Here is a 6,000-nt window from a genome sequence, read left to right as displayed (position 1 = left end):
CCTCAACTTGTCTGCTGCTATTTACCAGAGATTACTGGTGATTGGGTAAAAGGAGTCCAATAGGGAGCTGTGAAAAAAAGAGTGGCGTGGCGAAAGGTCAAAGTTTGAGGCTTAGCCACGCCCACACCTTTAAACTTATTTAAAATCCGACGGTTGAATCTTTTCCTCTTTGTCTTAAGAGTATATAGCAGAAGATTGAAGGCGATTGGTGAAAAGGGAGACGGAGCATCACTCTCCAAACAACGTGTGTGAAAACCACTAAATCGCGCACTTGGACCAAAATGGCCGACTTCCTGTGCACCTTTGCACTTGGCTCCAAGAGACTTTTTTGTAGGTCCTGAGACACCACATTAGTGTACCAAATTTCGTAATCCTCAGTCAAAGCATGGCTTGGGGCTGACAGTTTTAATGGTCCTAGGGGGCGCTATTTCAGAAAATAGGCCACGCCCACAAACTTCAGCCATCCATTTCTATTGGGGGTCAGACTAGGATCACTTACAACAAATTTCGAGGTGATATCACGATAAATGAAGAAATGAGAGGCAAACGTATTTCCATGACGTGATGGCGAATTTCGCCATGCTCCCAAAGCCCCGCCTTTTCTCAAAACCTTCCAGTACTGGACACCAAGTGACCTCAACTTGTCTGCTGCTATTTACCAGAGATTCCTGGTGATTGGGTAAAATAGGTCCATTAGGGAGCTGTGAAAATAAGAGTGGCGTGGCGAAAGGTTAAAGTTTGAGGCTTAGCCACGCCCACACCTTTATACTTATTTAAAATCCGACGGTTGAATTTTTTCCTCTATGTCTTAAGAGTATATAGCAGAAGTTTGAAGGCGATTGGTGAAAAGGGCGACGGAGCATCACTCTCCAAACAACGTGTGTGAAAACCACTAAATCGCGCACTTGGACCAAAATGGCTGACTTCCTGTGCGACTTTGCACTTGGCTCCAAGAGACTTTTTTGTAGGTTCTGAGACACCACATTAGTGTACCAAATTTCGTAATCCTCAGTCAAAGCATGGCTTGAGGCTGACAGTTTTAATGGTCCTAGGGGGCGCTATTTCAGAAAATAGGCCACGCCCACCGGATGTTCACATCAGATCTTTTGGGGGGCCGGACTAGGATTACTCACAAGAAGTTTCATGACGATATCTTTAGAAATGACGAAATGGGAGGCAAACGTAAGGCCACGGCGGTACGCCTGACTTCGCCGCGCCGCCACAGCCCCGCCCTCTGCCGAAAACTCCCATAAAGTGATGCTAAGCAACCCCTACATGTCTTGAGTTACCAGCTACAAATTTGTGGTGATTGAGTGAAATGGGGCCATTTGGGACCTTTCACAGTAAAACTTGACCTTTTTGGTCCTGAGGGGGTGGGGCTTGTGTGATGTCATCATCCGACCATTCAATTTACTTTGTGGGTGGATGACGAATGACCACAGAAAGTTTGGTAACTCTATTCCATTCAATTATGAAGTTATAGCAGTTTAAAATTTTTTGGCGAGTAGTCAAACTTCGAGGCCTGGCCCCGCCCCTTCAGCATATACGAAAAGTCAGAATCCTTGTCTCATTTTGTTCGCCCATCCCTTCTGAGCAATTTTACACAATTTTTTAGATGATTGTGCGAAAAATGATCGAGCAATCCAATCAGAAACTGACCCTAAAAACGGCAAAAACGGCAAAAAATCGCCATTTCAACCCAAAATGGCCGACTTCCTGTTTGATATTGATCATGCTTGCAAGAGACTTTTCTGTGCGGACTGTTGAGTACTACAAGTGTACCAAATTTCATAACTGTACGATAAACTAAGCTTTATGGAGAGGGTTTTTTTTCACCTTCTAGGGGGCGCTGTTCAGCCATTTTCTTTGCGATTTTTTTGGGACCTTTAAAATATCAAATTTTTCACCAGGCCTGACAAGTTTGCAAAATATTGTGAGTTTTGGGGTATATTAAGGTCCCAAAAAAGCCATTCGTTTCGCGCACGGAATAATAAATAATAATTAAAGCTGCAAGCAGCGTCGTTCGGCCCTCGCAGCTCCGCGCCGCTCCGGCCTGGCCGGCAGCCCGGGGCACCAGGCTACGTCTGCGAAACAGAAACATCGACCACCCCGACACCCGAAACTGCTAACGGCCACCTCGTCCGCACCTCACCCTGACTCAGCATCCCCTTTGAGCCCACCATTATATTTTATGTCTCACCACTAGGGAATCCTCTATCTTAACCACACTGGTGATGTGATGACAGTGACCAACTTTAATGCTATTCTGACCATGTTTTTTAAAGTTTTTGAAGGATAACGTTATCTAGGGGGCGCTGTGACCAACTACAGAAAAGTCCCATTGAGGTCAGCTTTGGTGACATTATATAACATTCACCAACCGTTTGTGCCTCATTGGCTAAAGGGCATGATTGTTCATTGCCATGTTCAGTCTCGGGCAAATCGGAGGCCGTTTGTGGAAGTTACAGTCAAATATACGGTCATGGCGTCATGCCAGCATTCACCATGGCATCAAATCCCCTCCCTTTCTGGAAAGCTATCAGATCTGAATGGTCATTACAACATCATGAAGACAGTGTATGACCTTAGTGTCATGTTCACTAAATTAGATGGGACAAATATGGGTATTTCACCATAAAACAATATACTTCCTGTTGTCAGGGGGCGTGGCTTAGGTGATGTCAGCTGTCCACATTGTCGTTGTCTTGAGATGTGGTCAGTGATCACACAGACAAAGTTTGAAATAGATCTGTTCATGCACTTGGGAGTTATTAAGTCATGTAATGTAATGGCGAAAGGTTAAAGTTTGAGGCTTAGCCACGCCCACACCTTTCAACTTTTGAAAAATCCGACGGTTGAATTTTTTCCTCTATGTCTTAAGAGTATATAGCAGAAATTTGAAGGAGATTGGTGAAAAGGACGATGGAGCATCACTGTCCATACAATGTGTGAGAAAACCACTAAATCGAGTATTTGGACCAAAATGGCCGACTTCCTGTGCGACTTTGCGCTTGGCTCCAGGAGACTTTTTTGTAGGTCCTGAGACACCACATTAGTGTACCAAATTTCGTAAACCTCAGTCAAAGCTTGGCTTGGGGCTGACAGTTTTAATGGCTCTAGTGGGCGCTATTTGAGAAAATAGGCCACGCCCACAAACACAGCTGTGAATTTCTCTTGGGGGTCAGAATAGGATCACTCACCAGAAGTTTAGTAGCAATATCACGATAACTGAAGAAATGAGAGGCAAACGTATTGCCATGGCGTGATGGCGATTTTCGCCATGCTCCCAAAGCCCCGCCTTTTTTCGAAACCTGCCAGTACTGCATACCAAGTGATCTCAAGTGGTCTACTGCTATTTGCCTGAGATTCCTGGTGATTGGGTAAAAGGAGTCCAATAGGGAGCTGTGAAAATAAGAGTGGCATGGCGAAAGGTCAAAGTTTGAGGCTTAGCCACGCCCACACCTTTCAACTTTTGAAAAATCCGACGGTTGAATTTTTTCCCCTACGTCTTAAGAGTATATAGCAGAAGTTTGAAGGAGATTGGTGAAAAGGGCGACGGAGCATCACTCTCCAAACAACGTGTGCGAAAACCACTAAATCGCGCACTTGGACCAAAATGGCCGACTTCCTGTGCGTTTTTGCCCTTGGCTCCAAGAGACTTTTTTGTAGGTCCTGAGACACCACATTAGTGTACCAAATTTCGTAATCCTCAGTCAAAGCATGGCTTGGGGCTGACAGTTTTAATGGTCCTAGGGGGCGCTATTTCAGACAATTGGCCACGCCCACACATTTTAGCTGTCCATTTCTATTGGGGGTCAGACTAGGATCACTCACAACAAATTTTGAGGTGATATCTCGATAACTTAAGAAATGAGAGGCAAACGTATTTCCATGGCGTGATGGCGATTTTCGCCATGCTCCCAAAGCCCCGCCTTTTTTCGAAACCTGCCAGTACTGGAGACAAAGTAACCTCAACTTGTCTACTGCTGTTTGCCACAGAATCCTGGTGTTTGGGTAAAAGGAGTCCAGTAGGGAGCTGTGAAAAAAGAGTGGCGTGGCGACAGGTCAAAGTTTGAGGCTTAGCCACGCCCACATCTTTCAACTTTTGAAAAATCCGACGGTTGAATTTTTTCCCCTATGTCTTAAGAGTATATAGCAGAAGTTTGAAGGAGATTGGTGAAAAGGGCGACGGAGCATCACTCTCCAAACAACGTGTGCGAAAACCACTAAATCGCGCACTTGGACCAAAATGGCCGACTTCCTGTGCGTTTTTGCCCTTGGCTCCAAGAGACTTTTTTGTAGGTCCTGAGACACCACATTAGTGTACCAAATTTCGTAATCCTCAGTCAAAGCATGGCTTGGGGCTGACAGTTTTAATGGTCCTAGGGGGCGCTATTTCAGAAAATTGGCCACGCCCACAAATTTTAGCTGTCCATTTCTATTGGGGGTCAGACTAGGATCACTCACAACAAATTTCGAGGTGATATCTCGATAACTTAAGAAATGAGAGGCAAACGTATTTCCATGGCGTGATGGCGATTTTCGCCATGCTCCCAAAGCCCCACCTTTTTTCGAAACCTGCCAGTACTGGAGACAATGTAACCTCAACTTGTCTACTGCTGTTTGCCACAGAATCCTGGTGTTTGGGTAAAAGGAGTCCAGTAGGGAGCTGTGAAAAAAAGAGTGGCGTGGCGACAGGTCAAAGTTTGAGGCTTAGCCACGCCCACATCTTTCAACTTTTGAAAAATCCGACGGTTGAATTTTTTCCCCTATGTCTTAAGAGTATATAGCAGAAGTTTGAAGGAGATTGGTGAAAAGGGCGACGGAGCATCACTCTCCAAACAACGTGTGCGAAATCCACTAAATCGCGCACTTGGACCAAAATGGCCGACTTCCTGTGCGACTTTGCACTTGGCTCCAAGAGACTTTTTTGTAGGTCCTGAGACACCGCATTAGTGTACCAAATTTCGTAATCCTCAGTCAAAGCATGGCTTGGGGCTGACAGTTTTAATGGTCCTAGGGGGCGCTATTTCAGAAAATAGGCCACGCCCACCGGATGTTCACATCAGATATTTTGTGGGGGAGGACTAGGATCACTCACAAGAAGTTTCGTGGCGATATCTTTAGAAGTGACGAAATGGGAGGCAAACGTAAGGCCACGGCAGTACGCCTGACTTCGCCGCGCCGCCACAGCCCCGCCCTCTGCCGAAAACTCCCATGAAGTGACACAAAGCAACCCCCACTTGTCTTGAGTTACCAGCTACAAATTTGTGGTGATTGAGTGAAATGGGGCCATTTGGGACCTTTCACAGTAAAACTTGACCTTTTTGGTCCTGAGGGGGCGGGGCTTGTGTGATGTCATCATCCGACTATTCAACTTACTTTGTGGGTGGATGACAAATGACCACAGAAAGTTTGGTAACTCTACTCCATTCAGTTATGAAGTTATAGCAATTTAAATTTTTTTGGCGAGTAGTCAAACTTCGAGGCCTTGCCCCGCCCCTTCAACATATACGAAAAGTCAGAATCCTTGTCTCATTTTGTTCGCCCATCCCTTCTGAGCAATTTTACACAATTTTTGAGTTGATCGTGCGAAAAATGATCGAGCAATCCAATCAGAAACGGACCCTAAAAACGGCAAAAACGGCTAAAAATCGCCATTTCAACCCAAAATGGCCGACTTCCTGTTTGATATTGACCATGCTTGCAAGAGACTTTTCTGTGCGGACTGTTGAGTACTACAAGTGTACCAAATTTCATAACTGTACGATAAACTAAGCTTTATAGAGAGGGGTTTTTTTCACTTTCTAGGGGGCGCTGTTCAGCCATTTTCTTTGCGATTTTTTTGGGACCTTTAAAATATCAAATTTTTCACCAGGCCTGACAAGTTTGCAAAATATTGTGAGTTTTGGGGTATGTTAAGGTCCCCAAAAAGCTGTTCAAAGGGGGCACGGAATAACAAAAAATAATTAAAGCTGCAAGCAGCGTCGTTCGGCCCTC

Source organism: Nothobranchius furzeri, chromosome 10, assembly GCF_043380555.1.
Source record: "Nothobranchius furzeri strain GRZ-AD chromosome 10, NfurGRZ-RIMD1, whole genome shotgun sequence".
In the NCBI taxonomy this organism is placed as follows: domain Eukaryota; kingdom Metazoa; phylum Chordata; class Actinopteri; order Cyprinodontiformes; family Nothobranchiidae; genus Nothobranchius; species Nothobranchius furzeri.
Note: the sequence above shows the minus strand (reverse complement) of the source record.